This window comes from Cryptomeria japonica, chromosome 2 (assembly GCF_030272615.1).
Source record: "Cryptomeria japonica chromosome 2, Sugi_1.0, whole genome shotgun sequence".
NCBI classification, from domain to species: Eukaryota; Viridiplantae; Streptophyta; class Pinopsida; order Cupressales; family Cupressaceae; genus Cryptomeria; species Cryptomeria japonica.
Window position 1 is genome coordinate 157,815,974 of NC_081406.1, and position 20,833 is coordinate 157,836,806.

The following is a 20,833-nucleotide window of genomic DNA, read 5'->3' on the forward strand; positions in this document are numbered from 1 at the left end:
TTTTGAACCTAAGTGCATAATGAGGACGCTTGCAATGAAAAGGACTAAAATGAAGGGAGATGACAATATGTCCTAGGACCTAAGTTGGACTATGCTAAACCTAGCCTAAAGTGACATGAATTTTGAAACAAAGATATTCAATGTCTTGACAACCATGTTCAAATGCTGGATGAATACTTGGACAAATCTGGACTTTTTTTTGGATTTTGTTATGAATTGAAGGTTGTTGATTTTGAAAACCCAAGTTGATTATGAGCACTTTTGAAAGTTTGTTTTTTTTATTTAACTTTTGACAATCACAGAAGACAAAATGTTTGTTTGACTTTGACTCAAGACAATCAAGCACATTCATAACAAATCCTATGGCTGGCAAGGGCAATATCTATTGAATCCTCTAACCATAAAATACAACACTCAGCCAGATAGCTAGAAGCTTGGTAGCACTGGCTCCCCCTTACAATGCACTCACTTCTTGGGCATACCAAGCTTTGAGTTCAAGGGGCATCACTTCCCAAGAACTTGCTATCTCTAACTGAGGAGTACATCAGAGGTGTCTTCGACATGCACATATCACAACACCTGAGCCAACAAATAGAAGGATTTTAGCATCTAAAAACAAGAGATTCTAGTAAGGGCATCCGTTCGGGTGGGTATTGATTCGGTGAATAAATCATCGCAATACCATTCCAACACCCATTGTATACAACTTTCATTGCATCCATAGTTATTTAGAGTGGTTCAGAAGAGCTTGGCTTTAGCCCGTCACCACTTTGGGTCGTTCCCTCTCACCAATGCTTGTGCGAAGTGCCAGGCAAATCGAGAGGCAGGCCTAGTTCTAAGGGTTAAAACATGCAATCAAATTAAAAATAGACAAAGCATGCATGGTGTTCATTAACCTTTAAGAAATGAAATGTGCAACTACTTTAAAAATCACAAGCAAGATGTTTTAATGAGAGTCTTTGACCGTGTCCTGCATAAGATTCGTTAGTAGTTGCATTTTTAGTCTTTGTCACACGTAACACCAAGACGTTGCATAGAGAATTAGTACCAAAGAAAAACCAGAATGCAAGAAACAAAATGAAAACAAACAAATTTGCACGTAAAAACAACTGATTTTACCTCTGTTTCTGGCCTTGCACAGGCGTAGATGCCTCAACACAGGCATAGAAAACTCAAACACAGGCACAGAAAACTCAAACACAGGTACAAAAAACTCAAACGCAGGCACAGAAGTGTCCAAAAAGCTCTGAGTCACCCTGTTTCTTGAGTTTTTCACCTGCAAACAGCTCAAAAGCACTTAAAACATGGTTAAGGTGTTAGTTCATGTCAGGTTCACCAGAAATGTAGATCAGGAAATTGAAAATCATCAAAACAATAGCAATTAGGACAACCACAAAACCTAAAGCTGCTATGAAAGTAATCCCAATCTAATCAATGAAGACATAAAGACAAGATATTCAAATCAAATGAAATCAAAGCAAACCAACGCAGATATCTCCTTCACGTGGCTCCATTGTTCTTCTTTCACCTTCAAATTTGATGTGGATCTCACCTACAAGTGTAAAATGCAACTGGAAAGCAAATTGTTGAAAGATGAAATTCGTAGCGTAAGGTTACTCGAAAATGTGATTGATTCTCCCTTTCATTGAAGAAAATCATCCAATATAGACAAATTGGAGAGAGGACAAGATTAGCATGAAGAGATTTGAAAGGAAATTCAAATCAAGAATGGAAAAATTATGACAAATGTATGACAATTTCTATGCAAGGTGTATGACAAATTATGACAAGATTGAAATGCCATTCCCATGACAAAAGGGAAGAGAGAAAATAGCCTCCATGATTGCAACAAATGGAAGCATAAATATAGGAGAAAATGAGGGAATGAAATTAGGGGAAATTAGCAAATTAGAAAAATTGAGGAAAAAGATGAAATAGAAATTAGGTGAATTAATTAATAGGTTTTCATCCATTAATTAATTCATGAAAGAGACCTAGGACTAAATAAATAGATTTATTTAACCCACAAAGAAGAAGAAATGGATTAAATGAAAAAATCATAAAACCCTAGAAATAAGAGGACAAGGAATTAGGTCAAGACAACAAGAAATTAATGTAGGTTAGATCATAATTCTGATTGACAAAGGACCAATGTTGATAAATGATTGAGATTGGTTGACAAAAATCAAATACAAATTGACCAAGATTGACAAGGAGATCAAATTGATAGGCGCCAATTGACGAGGAACAATGACTAATCGATCCAAATTGACATGATTGAAAAGGACAAGGATTGATGATGAATCGATCGCAAAATGACGAGATTGACAAGGACAAGGATCGATGACGAATCGATCGCAATATGACGAGATTGACAAGTTGATAATCGCAAATGATTACTAACAAGCTAAAGATGATTGAAAGATTAACAAGAGGACAAAACCCTAATTCTATCATCAATTAGGATTGACGATGTCCAAAATGATGATAAATGAGCACGCACCATGATGTGACAGGATAAGATTGACCAAAATCATGACTGAAGATTGCTATCGACAAGACCTAATCTGAAAGTGATAAAAATGAGGAATGCAGAAGAAGGACTCAATGCTCGCAAATGATAAATACCAAGTGCGCAACATAGAAGAAATGTTAATGCGACACAAGAACCCTAAAATAAGGCAATGTGCCAATGTTAAAGTATGACTCCACAAGTGTTGACAATTTTTAGATGTCTACACCGGTATAACTATAGTTTAACAGTTAAGCTAAAGCGGAAAGATATGGTAGAGAAGGCAACATCTAAGTGTGACACAACATGTTGTGAGACTGTGACAAAGAGAGAGAGAGAGAGAGAGAGAGAGAGATAACAGAGGCCAAGAATTAGAGAGAGTAATCTCACAACTGGTAGTGTGAGATTCGGTGGAGGAGAAAAGACTGTCAACCGACAGTAGAATATTTAATCAAGAGTTGTAGAATTCATTTGCTACAGGAAGCCTTAACTATATCTAAATTGTATTTCAATATACATCGCCAAGTTGGAGCTTGGTGCAGGGGTTGGTGCCCTAAATCTTTGTAATTCAATGTTTTACCTATGAGGCTGGATTGGAGTTGTAGACTCCAACAACGTTTCTCACCGAGGTTTTTCCCACATTGGGTTTCCTCATACATCTAGTGTTGTGAGTTGCATTTGTGTGATTGATCTCTTTTTCTTTCCTTCTTGCTTTACCGGTTTGATTGTTTAGCACTTAAGTGATTAACTGGTATTTTGAAGTTGCTTTGAAAGTAAAAAAGTTTAGGAAAAATTGATTCACCCTCCTCTCAGTGGTACTATGTGTTCAACAATTGGTATTAGAGCCCAGGTTCTTGGTTATCATTAGACCTTGGGTAGTTTCCAGACCTTGAACACAATGGAAAGAAATGAGTCTTCTTCCCCAAAAGCCCCCATGTTTGATGGTTCTAATTATGCCTTTTGGAGCAGAATAATGGAGACCTGCATTTCCTCTCTGGGTTTTGATGTGTGGATCTCTGTCAAGAATGGTTATGTTGTTCCTAATGTTCCTCCCACTGATCCAGATGCCAAAAAGGAATAGGAGAACAATGCAAGGACCAAACATGCTATCTTGAGAAGGTTGTCTGTTAATGAGTTTGTCAAAGTCATGCACTGTGTTTTAGCTAAGGAGACTTGTGATAAATTTCAGAGCTTGTTTGAAGGAGATGCGAAATTCAATGAGGCCAAGCCACAAGCACTAAGGGGCCAACTTGAAAGCATCAAGATGAAAGATGATGAAAAGTTTTCAAACTATCTTCACAAATTTGATGAAACTATGAACACCATCAGAGGACTTGGTGAAGAGATTGCAGATGAGTCTCTTATTAAGAAGGTACTTAGGTCTCTCACACCCAAGTATGATACTAAGGTGTCTACCATAGAAAAAGCCAAGGACCTAAAGACCTTTACAATGGATGATTTATTTGGCTCACTGATAGCCTATGGGATGAGAACAACCAGTGACACTTCCTTAAGGAAAGAAGTAGCATTCAACATCACCAAAAAGGGGAAAGAAGTAGCTACTCATAAAGAACCTAGTGAAGATTCTAATGTAGAAGTAGAAAACTTTGTCAAGAAGCATAAAAGAGGATCTGACTGGTATAAAGGAAAGCTACCACTTAAATGTTTCAACTGTGGGAAGGTCGGACACTTTGCTGCTAATTGTCCTCACAAAGAAACTAGTGGAGATGAGTCAAGAGAGTTCAGAAAATTTGTCGGCAAAGATAAAGAAAGAAACAACTATCGGCAAGGAAGGAGAGACTACCAAAATCTAAACAGTCTATATTCTATTAAGGATGATACAATAGATGAAGAAAATGCATCAAAAGATGATTACCATGAGAATGATAGAAAATTCAATCTCCATGGCCCTTGGTGAACCAGTTGATGAAGATGAGGAAGAGGAGGATATTGAGGCTGAAGTGGACTTGGAAGGTGAACTTATCAATGATCTTGAGGAATTGACCAAAACAAGAAGAGAACTCAAAAAGGTCAAGATTTTTGTAGTAGATGAACAAGACCTCTTGAAGCAATCCCTAGATGAGTCTAGTCAAGTTATATCTAACTTGAAATTACAGCTAAAAGAAACTAAGAGGATATGTGAAGCTACATCCTCTAATCCGACAAAGAAGGAAAAGGAGCATCAAGAGTTGGAAGCGGAGATACTGAAGCTCATAAAGGAGCTTGAAGAAAGTAAGGAAGAAATAAAAATAAGGAGCAAATATGAAGGCAACATCGAGGCCTTAGACAAGATGCTGAGCAAACAGAAGTAATCCAAAGACACTGGTGGTTTAGGCTTTGAAGTAGGTCAAAATTAAACCCACAAAGATAAATTCAGAAAAGAAATAAATTTCACCTCTTCTTTTGAAGGTGAAGAAAATAAGACATTCACTTTAGGCAAGGATGCCGACAAAAGGACATATGAAAATGTTGTTGGAAATCGCCAATCAAATTGGTATACAACAATGAACTGGAGGCCACCCTTCTTGTATCAACATGCAAATCCAAGGAGAAATGCAAGGGTTGATTATGAAGGTTTCACTTGATTCAACAACATGAAGGGAAGACTCTCGATGAGGCAGCCCCATTAAGGACCAAGGCAACCTAACCAATATGTTTCAAACTTTCATGGTTACTGTTACCGGTGTAACAAATTTGGGCACAAAGTGACTAACTGTAGATTAATCAATAAGCCCCCTATAAGTTATGAAATTAGAAACCTATTTAATGCACTTTGTGATATGAATGTTGTCAACTATTAGTGCAATAGATATGGTCATAAGAGTTTTGAATGTAGGAAGAGTAAATCGGTACCCCAAAATAATTTTAAGGATGTTCCCTTATATGGAGATGTAAAATGCTATAACTATCAAGAGTTTGGACACATAGAAAAGTTGTGTAAGAACTGGAAGATCAAGCAGAAGAAAACAAATCCTGATCAAGAACTGGTAACTAAATCTAAGCACAATAAAACAACTGACAAGAAGAAGGAAACCAAACTGGTATGGGTTGAGAAAGAAAAGGAAAACATAGAATCAAGTCTCATAGTATAGACTGCCTTATATGTTGAAAGAAAAAATCTATGGGTTGTAGATAATGGTTTCTCAAACCACATGACTGGTGACAAAAGGAAATTCATCAAACTTGAAGACTGGAATGGTGGTTTAGTAAGGTTTGGAGACAAGTCTTCCATCAAAATAAAGGGAAAAGGCACTCTAAGTATTGATAGAAAATTGAAGGCACATGATGTATATTATGTGGAAGGCCTTAAGAACAATCTATTGAGTGTGAGTGAGATGTGTGACAAAGGTTACAAATTCACCTTTGACTCAACTGAGTGCCATATAAAGAAAGACAATACCAGTCAAGTTGTGGTAGAAGGAAAGAGAATAGATGGAAATGTTTATTATCTGAAGGAATGCTATGAGTCCCAATGTATGTTAGGACAAGTAGATGAAAGTTGGTCGTGGCACCGAAGATTAGGCCATATAAACTTTTATAACCTAGTTGTAGTAAGCATAAAGGGGTGTGTGAGGAATCTTCCACCCATCATCAAACCGGTAAGAACATTTTGTGATGAATATGTGAAAGGTAAGAAAACTAAGGTGATTTTCAGGACAAAAGAGCACAACACCTCAAGACCACTTGAAATTGTGCATACAGATCTATGTGGTCCAACTATGACAAGAGCACTTGCAGGAGAAAGATACTTCATGCTCTTTATTGGTGACTACTCAAGAATGACATGGGTCACCTTCTTGCAAGATAAATCACAAGAATTTGAAAGATTCAAGATCTTTAGGAAGATGGTAGAGAAAGAAAGTGGGTGTAGGTTAAAATGCCTAAGATCAGACCGGGGTGGAGAGTTTACTTCAAATAAACTTGAAGATTATTGTGAAAAGCATGGAATTAGAAGCAAATAATTAGATCCTAGGACACCATAGAAAAATGGTGTGGTGGAAAGGAAGAACCAGACAGTCAAGGAGATGGCTAGAACCATATTAAATGAGGCCTGTCTGCTGGACACATATTGGAAGGAAGTTGTTCATATTGCTGCATATACTTTGAACCGGGTTCAATTAAGAACAAACAACAAAATGATACCTTATAAGTTGTGGTATGACTAGAAGCCATCAGTCAAATACTTCAAAGTATTTGGAAGCAAGTTCTTTATCAAGAAAGATATGGATGGTCTAGGAAGTTTTGACTTCAAGAGTGATGAAGGAATCTTCCTTGGTTACTCATCTAACAGCAAGGCCTACAAATGCTACAACAAGAAAATAAGAAGAGTCGTTGAGAGTGTGCATGTAAAAGTTTATGAGGACATGCACAATAGATTTCAACCATAGATCAACCGATATGATAACTCTAGTGATGAAGATGATGAAGCTTAGTCAGACATTGAACCAGAGGAAGAATCCAAGAAAGCCCCCAACCAATATGTATAGCTAAATCACCGAGAAGAGAAAATTCTAGGAAATAAGAGTGATGGTGTGTAAACTAGAAGAAAACTTGCCCGGAGTGATGAACAAGTCAACCACTACCTCATGACTGAAGTTGAACCCAAAACATTCAATGAGGCTAGGAAAAGACAAGAATGGATGGATGCTATGGAAGAAGACTGCAATAGATTGAAAAGAATAAGACTTGGGAATTAGTCCCTAGACCGAAAGACAAGAACATCATTGGCACAAAATGGGTTTACTGGAATAAAATGAATGAAGAAGGTAAGATTGTTAGGCATAAAGCTAGACTAGTGTGCAAAGGATACTCTCAGGTAGAGGGGATTGACTTTGAATAAACATTTGCATCGGTAGCTAGATTATAATCAATTAGAATGTTTCTAGCCTATTCAGCCTACAAAGGTTATAAAGTATACAAGATGGATGTAAAATTCACCTTCCTAAATGGAAATTTGGAAGAAGAAGTGTACATGGAGCAACCAGAAGGGTTTTTGTTGCGTGATAATGAGACATATGTGTGTTGGTTGAAGAAGGCCTTGTGCAGTCTAAAGAAATCTCCTAGAGCATGGTATTCAAGATTAGATTAGTACCTGAAGGAGAAGGGATTCAAAAAGGGAAGTGTTGATAGCAATTTATACATAAAGAAAGATGGGAATCACATGATCATTATGGTTGTGTATGTAGATGAAATTATTTTTGGAGGCAACAAGGACACCCTCTGCAAAGAATTTGTTGATTAGATGTAGTCATAATTTGAGATGTCAATGCTTGTTGAATTGACTTACTTCCTCGGTTTGTAGATATTACATCAAGATAAAGGAATCTTTATCTCAAAAATCAAGTATGCAAAGGAAATGTTGAAGAAATTCCAACTGGAAGATTGTAAACCGGTAAGTACTCCCATGGTGACTGACAATAAATTGAGCAAGAATGATGAATCACTTGTGGTGGATCATACACTGTATAGATTCATGATAGGCAGTCTATTGTATCTAAGTACTTCAAGACTGGATATAGTTCAAGTTGTATGCATGGTAGTCAGATTCCAAGCTGCACCTAAGAAGTCACATATGAATGTTGTGAGTAGAATATTTAAGTACCGACAAGGGACACTCAGTTATGGGTTGTGGTATCCTAAACAAGGAGATTTCATCTTGGAAGTATACACTGATGTTGATTGGGCAGGTTGCATTGATGATCGAAAGAGCACAAGTGGTGGTGCATTTGTTCTAGGTGACCAATTGGTCTCATGGCATAGCAAGAAGTAGGACTCAGTCTCTCTATCTACTATTAAAGTTGAATACATTGCTGCTACTAGATGCTACTCTCAGGTGATTTGGATGAAGAAGACTCTCAAAGATATACAAGTGGACATCATAGATCATATTCTCATCTGGTGTGACAACTCGAGTACAATCAACATAGCAAAGAATCTAGTAATGCATTCCAGAACAAAGCACATTTCTATCAAGTATCATTTTCTGAGAGAGAAGGTTGAAGGAAAGGAGGTGAGAATGGACTATGTCCCTATAGGAGAACAAGTAGCATACATTTTAACCAAACCATTACCAGTAAGCACTTTTGAGTATCTCAGACACAAGCTGGGAGTTGTGTCATCTATCTAGGAAGGTTTATGTGTCTCAGGGGGAGCTTGGTATGGATCAAAGGGGGAGTGTATAGTACCCTTTGTCATTGTGTCAAAGGGGGAAAAATGTATTGATATATGGTTTCTTGCAACAAGTTGAGATCAATGCCAAAGGGGGAGATTGTTGGCATTTTTGCATCAAGTTGTCATTGATGTCAACCGGTTTAACAACGTCACCGGTAAGAAAGGAAGAGTGACCGACATGATGGAAATGCACATCAGAGTGATCAAATAGAATGAAGGCTTACCAGTAAGGCCTAAACTAGAATGAATTCCATGTGTGTGTTAACATATTGAGCAACAACTCGTAGAACAATAAATTGGTCTCGAGGTTGGCTACCTGTTTATGATGAAGAGGCAGAATGTTAAAGTTATCAAAAACCACTGAAGGTGAAGATGTTGTTGGTATTTTGGTATGGTTTTGTCATTGATGTCAACACCTACTAAACTCTTATCAACTCTGGCACTTTGGAGAATCAACAACATTCACCAGCAAGCAAGTGACTCATGCACAGTCACTGGTATCTAATTACAACAGCAAGATATAATGATCACCGACACTTGGAATGATATGGAAAACACTTGGTAATGTCAAAGACATCATTTGGACATCTTTTCTTGGAGTTTTTTTAATTGGTATAATCATATTTGCATATTTGTTGTTACCGGCAAATAGGTCTAGGGTTACACCGGTAGGTTTATCTTTTCCAGATTAGCATGGCACGCTATGGAGATGATTAATTATTGTTGTAAATGTATTAAGCTGACATGTTCAATTGGTTATTGCATTGGATATTATATTGTTTGTAAAATGTTTTTATTGAAATATCTTGTAGAGCTGACCTACTAAAATTGGTCTTAGGTTATGGTATAAATGTAAGATCTTATTTGCAAGATCAAATGTGGAATACGAAAAAGGATAGTGTGAAGGTATATGCGAGAATACGCATAGCTATACATGTAGACATCATTTGAAGGTGAAGCTAGGTTTTTGTGAAAGCATATCAGCATTACACCGGTACTGAATCCAGCATATGAAGATGCTATTTTGTGCACTACATTCTTATTGGATTTAACCATCCAACTGTAGTCATTGTGACTCCCATTTTGTGATTGAGCAACGAGCTCTAGGCGGTTGGCCTTTCTGCATGTGCAGACCCCATTTATGTACACTTACTATCTACAGTAGTATCATCTGATTGTGGGTAAGGTTTCCCACCATGGTTTTTCCCCTTAAAGGGTTTCCACGTATAAATATTGGTGTTATGTGTTGTGGATGAATTTGTGTTTACGTTTCATACACTAATCTTTACTAGTATAGCAATTAACTATTAAAATTGTTTACCGACATACTTGACTGGTTTACCGATATTAAGCATTAAGTTGGTTAAGTTGTTTTTAGTTTGAATTTATTTGACAACTGATTCACCCCTCCCCCCTCTATGTTGTCTCCAGGACCTAACAATTGGTATCAGAGCTTAGTCCTCTTTTTGCATAAGTTTAATAGCTTGAGGAGATCCAATGTCTACTAGTTATTTCAGGAAGGACAGTCCAAAACATGATGGAACCAACTATGGCATATGGAAGATCAAAATGGAGACACATCTAAATTGCATTGGAAAGGACATTTGGGATGTTACAAAGAATGGTTATACTGCTGCTATACCAGGTGAGCCTAGTCCAGCTAACTTGACAAAAGATGAAGAAAATGATTGCAAAGCAAGAGAAGCACTTTTGAGCACATTATCAAATCAACAAATCATGGGACTATCAGATAGGTCTACTGCTAAAGCTATTTGGGATCATTTGGAAACACTGAATGAAGGAGATTCCATAGTCAAAATTGCAAAACTTAAAAGCTTCCGGGTTAGCTATGAACATCTAAAAATGGAAGAAGATGAAAGGATTTCTACTTTTATAGAAAGAGTAAATGAAATTGTGTTGGGTATTAAATATTATGGAGGAACCTTAAGTGAAGATGAAATTGTTTCAAAAATTTTAAGAGGATTTCCATCGGTATATAAAATGAAAGTCACTGCTATAAATGAGTTAAGAACAATGCCTAATACATCAGTTACTAAGCATACATTGATTGGGAAACTTTTAGCTTTTGAAATTGAAGAATTTGGTCCTGTTGCTACTATTAAGATAGATTTGGCCTTTAAAGCATCAACATTATCTACTTCATCATTTGACAAATTTGATTGGAAAGCCTTTGTAATGCCCCGCCAGGAAACCCCGAAGGGTTTAAGTTAAGAACACTCAAATGGAGTGTAAATACTTTTTTTTTAAATAATAATAATTAAGAGTGTTAATAATAAGTCACAACATTAAGATAATTTAGAGTTATCTAAAGCTCAGATAACACAGCAGAAGACTAAACGAACCTAAGGAGTTTCCCAACGCGATTACGTAACCTCACACCTAACTCAACTCGTGACAATTGATCCAATTGAGCTATATATCTTAATTAAGAGTTAATGCTTAAGACATGGATATGTTATGTTTGATGAATATACATTTTAGAATTTAGGAAGTGTTTATCTATCTTGATTGGAGAGGAGGCTAACATGAGGATATTTACTCAATGCAATTTAAAACATAATTAGCTTAAGAATTCACCCAATAAGGTTTAAGTAGGGTTAACTTGACGAGTCCATCCATTTTAGATACAATGTGACTAATATAACAAAGTTCATTCATTTAGGTTTTAAAGTAACCAACCATAATGAGATCATCCTTTATAGTTAAAAGTATGGCTAATAAGATGAAATTCATTCATTAAGAATTAAGATGTAAACAATAAAATGAGGTTCCTTCATTTGGTTTTAAACATAACCAACTAATAAGTCGTAGTTCATTTATAGAGGGTAAAATGTAAATAGCCAAAGAGTTCTTTCATAGAAGTTTAAATAATACTAAGAGATGGAGCTCAATTAAATAAGGTGAAAATGTACTATAGCCACATGAGTTCATCCCTTTAATTAAAATATAGTTAGCAAGATGATATTCATTCATTCAGGATTAAAAATATAACTAACTTAATGAGTTCACTCGTTTTACTTTAAAATAAAGTTAATATGAAGAAATACATTTGCTATGGGTAAGATACAAACAACTAAATGAGCTCTTCCATTTTAGTTCAATTATAGCTATCATGAAGAAGTTCATTTATTAAGGTTATAATATGGGTAGCCAATTTGAGTTCATCCAATTATAAAACTAATTTGGTGAGGATTATTTGCTCTAGGATAAGACGTAAACAATTAAATAAATTTATCCAATTTATAGAAATATAGCTAACATGACGATGATCATTTACTAAGAAAATACGGTAAGTAGTCGAATGAGGTTCATCCATTAGTTATTAATTTAGTTATTATGACATTAACCCAATAATTGTTACCCATCTAATAAGGTCAAATTTCAAGCTTTATAACAAGTTAATCCATTAATTGTAACCTAGCGAGTTTCTATCCATGCTTACTTCTTTTCATTAGCATTAACACATTACTTTCCATAATCATATTTACAATCCTATTGTGACCCTAATTACTACATTTAACAAGATGACTATATTCATGCACTTGAGATTTAACTTCATTAAATTCCCATTTTACACTTACGAAATGCAACCATACATGACAACTTAAAGTATGAAATAAAAGAGACAAAAGCATCGCATAACACAGATATGATCTCGAAGTTCACCCCTAGAGGGCTACATCTCTGGGTCTGCTCAATTGCAAGACCCCTTTGGCATTTAATTTAGTTAGGATTACATAAGTTTCAAGTCTATTACATCTCTGCCATTTAGGCAAACACAAATCACTATACAACAACCACCTCGGTCGATAATTACATAATGATCCCTTTTGAAGAGGATATGATTGAACACATCAAAAGCAAATACAAGGGTTTCTTAACTGACGGTTCCCTAATTAGGAACTTGACCGACTATGACCAAACACAAGCAATCCAGACGACAGGGTCCTAACACTTCTATCAAGGTCATGCCATTACTTTAGACATATTGATTTTAAAAAAAAACAATGAAACCATGCACAAGCTTTAACTGGACAATCATTTCCCATGTTGATTTAAGCATCTAAATAGGTTATTTAACCTTAGATAAACATCATTGACATGTTGGTTTAGTTACCATACTCTAGTCCCCTTTTCTAGTAACACAAAATTTACCCTTTTACAAAGAGGAACAAAATATATTAAATATGAAATAGGGTAATGGGACAAACATCTCCCAACAAATTTAAGTTCCCTAGCATACAATTTAGGAAACATTCACCATTCAATTTATTCAATAGCATATATATAAATCCCAGTATTCACCAACTTATAATAAAAAATAATAGCAACATTACAACAATTGATATTTCAATGGAAATAATAGCTATAATGGAAACAATGATTAATATATAATTAATAATATATGCTAATTAGATATCATCTATATTATCATATATTTTAATATATATATTTATCCCCCTTTTTTTTCAGTATTTCCTTGCTAGAAATATAAATCTCAACTCAACTTTAATAATAATAAATATATTACTTATAATATATTTTCATTATTATATAACCCCTCACTTTTTTTGAAAAAAACATAGAAAGAAAGCACCATATTTATATTTTAAACATATATTAAAAAAATTAACAATTAGAAGGCGGCCAAAACCCTAGGGCGTCCGTGCCCTAACCGAAGAGACTACGGCCTCCACGAAAGTCGCAGGCCCCTCGGCCTCCACCTACAGTGGAGTTGGGGTTACTGCGGCCGCCATGGGGTTGCAGGCCCTTCGGCCCCCACATAGTGGAGTCAGGGGTTGTTGCGGCCTCCACGAAAGTCGCAGTCCCCTTCGGACCCCCACTATGTGGAATCCTAGAGGAGCTGCAGGTGGCGCCGTGGGGAGGGGCGGGTTGAGCTTCGGCTCCCCCCCCCGAAACCTCCAATTTAACTTTCTTTTTTTTTTCCACTTTTTTTTTGTAGTTATTTTTTTTTGTTTGATTCAATTTATAGTATAGAAAATAAAATAGAAAATAAAATAAAAAATTGAATAAAGGTATAGAAAAGCCAAGAAAACGAGATCCCCCATTTCTTTGTTTTTTTTTATCACAGTCAAATATTTTTCTAGAATGTTCAAACCAACGTGATGGAAAATTTTCTCAACTAGATCATAAATCTCAAAAACCCAAATGGATCTAATCTCATTTGTCTACTCTTTTTATCAATCTTGCCCCAAAACAACAATATTCTCAAAACTGAACTTGAATCTAGGAGTATTCATGGACATTTTAAAACCATCATTTCATGAAGAACAACCATATACCTTTTTTTTTTATTTAGACAAAGAACAAAAGGGAAGAACGGAATCCTACCTCTATGAGCATTCCTGGAAGAATTTGAAGATGAGCCCCCAAATCTGCAGCTGTAAAAATCCCTCTTTTTCTCCAAATCTCCATCCCCATATTTTTTTCTTTTTTTCCAAAAATTCAACCACACCAAAATATTTTTCAACCTAGGTTAAATGGGAACTAATTTTGACCTAATTTCTAATTTCAAAATTTAAGCCCTTTTTAAAATAAAAAGAAATGATAATTCTTTTCAACTATTAAATTAATTTAACTTGATTTTCTAATTAATATACTTCTCTCTTGTTTGATCTTAGTTTTAGTTTCCCAATATTAACTAAGCCAACATTTATATTTCGAAACTATTGACAAGGATAAAGTATTTAAATTAAATTAATTTCCAAAATCAATCTTTACACTTTATCAAACTTTACAAATTAAAAAATGATTTTCTTTAAATAATAAAATTTACCCTTTCATTTCCAAAATGCGAAAGTGGTTAAATTATTTCTATTTCCAAATGACTTTAAATCTTCCTTTTTTTAAAACGCATAAACTAATTAAATTCGTTATTTAAAATTAACTATTAAACTAAACTCACTACAAACATAAATAAAGTGCTCCTTTTTTTTATAAATGACTAACCTCATGAAGTAACCTATTTATTTTAATTTCTCAACTAATAATGTGTAAATGAACAAATTAATTCAAATTAAATACTTAAGCATGCTACAAATATAATTAAGGTGATCTCTTAAGTTAGCGATTAATCATATAAAAGAAACCTATCTATCTTAATTTCTCAATTACTATTGTGTAAATCAACACATTAATTGGAATTAAATACTTAGGATAAAATAATCCATTTACACATGCAAGGCACACAAACCAAGAAAGTCCACCAATCACATGACACGCAACCCAAACGACAAAGGAACCCTACGGACCAAACACGACGCTCACCTGATCATGGCTAAGGCAAGACGAGAGTTTTATGACCACCTAATCCAAATCCTAAGGATGAAGGAGGTATACTCAACCATGCGAATCTCGATGGGGATGAACCTCGCCCTAGGCGGTGTTGTACCTACAATCTTCTACAACCATGAGTCACGTAAGCATACATATATATATACATATTCAATGAAGGCATTAGCTCGAGATTTATAACAAGAATTAGGGAAATGATTACATCTACACAAGAATCAATGCAAAAGCACAATAATAGTTATGCACAATTATTTATATTATCTATTCTACCACATTGCATAACGGTAAATTAACCATTCAAGAATGTCACATAGGAAGTCAACCAAGGTCAAATGGGTTTTACAAGGCCGACTAGGGTAGGGGCATTACATTCTCCCCGCCTAGGCTCTGACTTACTCCTGGAAGTCGCAAGGCTAAGCAAAAATCATACAATACGTATTAGCCCTTAAACTCAATTAACAATTATCAATTTGCACAAATAACTATTTTGTCAGCAAATTAAAACATTATTTATAAATCCTCTATGAATGTCATTATCCATTAGAAGAATGCATCTAAAATCATACACTTCTTAAAATATTCTAGAATTTACACACAATCATAGTAGAGAAACGAGAATTTTTTTCCTTCCTTTCATTACACCATCTAAAGGAATTAAAAGATATAAGCAACAATTACCATACTCATTCTACCAAGCAGGACAAAAAAATGCCATCAAGATCAATTTCTTTTACCAATTCATCTCTCTCACAAAACTTTATCGCATAGAACTAGCTTCAAATATCTATTTCTACAACCAAGTTAACTTTCGACAAATAAGAGCAACGTAAAGAACTCAATTGTTTACACTTTTCAGGCATAAAAGAACTTTCCAAATGACTATGTCCCATAACATAGTGACAAGTTAACACCATTTAAACCATGATTACACATAATAACCATCCACATAACTAGAATTTGCACAACACAAAAGGCCACATGTGAACATGTCTAATGCTTAGTCAAAGATAACATGCACGATCAGCATCTCTATGCCTACTCTCAGAATAAAAAACATGATCATCAATATCCAACATCTCGCTCAAGGGCTTGATGGTGCTAGGGTACACCATAGGGGTGCTACCTTCCATACAAGACCCTCGTGAACATCCCTTGTTGTGTAAGGTGTTTAGCCTCCAAGAGATAGTCACCACTCATAGGTAGGTAGTGGATATAGCTATCTCACAGCCTCACATACCTCCATCCTCAAGGTTCCCTACGTCTACTTCCTCGTATACACTCATCCAAGACCGTCTCCTACGTTCTTGGAAAGGAATTCACATTGCAACACAAGACCAGCATATGAAAACAATAAGGATAAACCAGTTTAGCCACCAAAGTATAGAAGTATAAAGATAATAATCGTCAATTCCAACCGTAAGGCAAGAAAATAATTCCAGAATTGCAACATCAAATCAAGTAAGAACAATATTGCAAGATTGTGGCTAAACCTTCAAGGTCAAAATAAAATAAATTGTTGGCCCACCAAGAAATAAATAAATAATAAATGAAGATCATAAGTGCACATTACATCACAACGTGACTAGCAGCTAGCCACCAACGAGGAAGGAAGGAACAACTGTCTAGCTATTGTAGTAGCTCATCATGTGGTGTGGCTAAGTCACACATCCGCATGGCATGGCAGTGTGCACCTCAGCATCACCCTGCATCACGTCATCACGCAACATGGCTCTACCCTAAACCTACCCATAGGCCACATGGCAATGTCTACTACATCCTGCATCATGTCTCAGCATGGCATGGCAATACTCCAAGTGGAAAGGGCATGCAATGGATGTATCCCGCATGGTAGTGTACCTCGCGGATAAGGCACGCGCAGGTCACACCTCGCATAGCAATGTTCCTCTCAAGATACCCGCCGTAAGCCAGAGGTATACATGGCTAAGGTCTACCCACAAGTCTACCAACACTAGTCAATTGGAAACTCATGTAAGAAAAGTAACACGCCTCTCATGAAGACAAGGCAAAAGATGCTCCAATAAAATCCATCAATATGCTCAAGAACTGTCATCCATATGCTCAAAATAAGGGATAGGAATTAGGCTGGCACACATGAACCTCATAAATTGGTTCATCACAAGGGAAAGTATTCAGTACACCTATAATATAGTTTCATTATATAACTACATTTTTCCTCGAGATAGGGAAGCTAAAGTCGCTTTGCATTGACATTACTCATACGCTATTCATACTATTCAAGGAATGGTGACTTCTAATACTACCCCTTCACATACTGACTTATCAACAACCCGTGGGTTGGCACTCAGTAAGGGAACAAATATGCAACATCACATAAATAGGTATGGTTTCCCATACTCATAAGCAAACATATTCCCCATGGCTGATTACTTCACCATTTCATGGGCACACATAGCAAGTATGGGTTTCTTACAACACACAAGGAATATCACCATTACTGGTTTAGTCACATTTACGGGGAGTATTTTACAATACGCTAACATCTACTTAAGGGAATTTTTAATTATGCTTTTCACATGAATCACTAAATAAGGTTTACTCTAGATACACGTACTGAAATTCTTGACAATTCAAATTTACACAAGGAATTAACATCATTCCAATATCCTTCTCAAATTCCACTAAGCATTTTTATTTGCATTACTAACTATGCAATTTCTTTTCCAAGGTGAAAAACTTTCCTCTTTCATTTAGAAGCCAAAGAAAACATACAATTTCATATGCATTATAAATTTCTTTCTTAAATCACTGCATTCTTAATAGAATTTCAAAAAAACAACAAACCCTATAATTTAGGCAAGAGGAGGAAGAGAGTTGGAAAATCAACTATTTCCTACGAATACACAAGATCAACAAGATCACACTATAGGCTCAGATATAAGTCTATCATTTTAGTTGCATGGTTTTCATTTTGCTATCTTTTAGGAGGGTGCCAAGGCAACCTAACATGACATTTCCAATTATTATTGTTGCAATATAATTTTTTAGTTTTCCAAACAAGAAATCAAGACAAACAATTTTTTTTTTTCAGTAATACAAGTCCTCTTGTGAACACTCACTATTCGTAATACAATGCAATAATACATCAAACCTAACATTGAAAATTCAAAATATGACAGGAAGGTAAATGAGGGGCTATCTACTAAATATTACACATTAATGCATACAAATTAACAAGTCTTTCATTTGCTCTTTCTAAACACAATAAGACAATTATCTATATCCAAATGCAGTTAAATGGAGCATTGCTAAAATAGGTCCTAAATCAAACTAGTTTGAAGAAGCACATAAAATAATCTTTCGAGGAACACATTAATACACTCTTGAAGCTACTATATCATGTTCTCTTTTGGTACTCCTTTCACAACAAACAATTTTCACAAAATCAACTATGTGCATATTAATGCACCTTACTTAAGATGGAATTTAATTATATTACTCCTACAAAGCACATGGAGAATCCTTAATGTAAACATACAATTTTCTCTCAATAACCAATATTAACTTTCAAACCAAAACCCCTTACACAATCTAAAAACACATAAGGGTTATAAGGCTCACACCAGGGCTCAAGAAATCTCATCCTTTCTCTTGCAATAAGAAAAGTTAAATAAGGGATAATTACCCATATCAGAAACATTTTAATCTCTAGTGAGAGAGAGGAGGAAGGGTGATAGTCATTTAATTCACCACAAAATAAGCATTTAATTATTATTATTTTTCTTTTGCCATACTAGCTCTTCTAGTAGTCTTCACTAAGATAGATCATAACCATAACAAGCACATTTCATACTTTTAGATTCAAGATAGTACCAACCAACCCAAATGGATTGGTCAAAAGAGTAAAACAAATCAAGAACAAAAGTACATATGATTCTCTTTCAGAATAAGACAACTCATAGACCAAGACATTAATAAGTAACAAAAGACGTACAATCACTCCAAAGCACCCACATCAAGAAGGTGAGAACAGAGTGTGAACACACATGTTACACCCAAGTTAAGGTCTGCTCATTCACACACACACAACAAGGAGGATAGACCTACAACATAAGGTAGACACACACACACCAACTAAGGGCACAAGCAAAACCAGAGATCCCAGTGTTGCAACATGGGCTCTGATACCAAGTGTAATGCCCTGCCAGGACACCCCGAAGGGTTTAAGTTAAGAACACTCAAATGGAGTGTAAATATATATTTTTTTTAAATAATAATAATTAAGAGTGTTAATAATAAGTCACAACATTAAGATAATTTGGAGTTATGTAAAGCTTAAATAACACAGCGGAAGACTAAATGAACCTAAGGACTTTCCCAATGCGATTACGTAACCTCACACCTAACTCAACTCGCAACAATTGATCCAATTGAGCTGGATATCTTAATTATGAGTTAATGCTTAAGACATGGATATGTTATGTTCGATGAATAGACATTTTAGAATTTAGGAAGCATTTATCTATTTTGATTGGAGAGGAGGCTAACATGAGGATATTTACTCAATGCAATTTAAAACATAATTAGCTTAAGAATTCACCCAATAAGGTTTAAGTAGGGTTAACTTGACGAGTCCATCCATTTTAGATACAATGCGAATAATATAACAAAGTTCATTCATTTAGGTTTTAAAGTAACCAACCACAATGAGATCATCCTTTATAGTTAAAAGTATGGCTAACAAGATGAAATTCATTCATTAAGAATTCAGATGTAAACAATAAAATGAGGTTCCTTCATTTGGTTTTAAACATAACCAACTAATAAGTCGTAGTTCATTTATAGAGGGTAAAATTTAAATAGCCAAAGAGTTCTTTCATAGAAGTTTAAATAATACTAAGAAATGGAGCTCAATTCATTAAGGTGAAAATGTACTATAGCCACATGAGTTCATCCCTTTAATTAAAATATAGTTAGCAAGATGATATTCATTCGTTCAGGATTAAAAATATAACTAACTTAATGAGTTCACTCTTTTTAGTTTAAAATAAAGTTAATATGAAGAAATACATTTGCTATGGGTAAGATACAAAAAACTAAATGAGTTCTTCCATTTTAGGTCAATTATAGCTATCATGAAGAAGTTCATTTATTAAGGTTATAATATGGGTAGCCAATTTGAGTTCATCCAATTATAAAACTAATTTGGTGATGATTATTTGCTTTAGGATAAGACGTAAACAATTAAATAAATTTATCCAATTTACGGAAATATAGCTAACATGATGATGATCATTTATTAAGAAAATACGGTAAGTAGCCGAATGAGGTTCATCCATTAGTTATTAATTTAGTTATTATGACATTAATCCAATAATTGTTACTCATCCAATATGGTCAAATTTCAAGCTTTACAACAAGTTAATCCATTAATTGTAACCTAGCGAGTTTCTATCCATGCTTACTTCTTTTCATTAACATTAACACATTACTTTCCATAATCATATTTACAATCCTATTATGACCCTAATTACTACATTTAACAAGATGACTATATTCATGCACTTGAGATTTAGCTTCATTAAATTCCCATTATACACTTACGAAATGCAACCATACATGATAACTTAAAGTATGAAATAAAAGGGACAAAAGCATCTCATAACACAGATATGATCTTGGAGTTCACCCCTAGAGGGCTACATCTCTAGGTCTGCTCAACTGTAAGACCCCTCTGGCATTTAATATAGTTAGGATTACATAAGTTTCAAGTCTATTACATCTTTATCGTTTAGGCGAACACAAATCACTATACAACAAGGGCAAGTGCAAGGT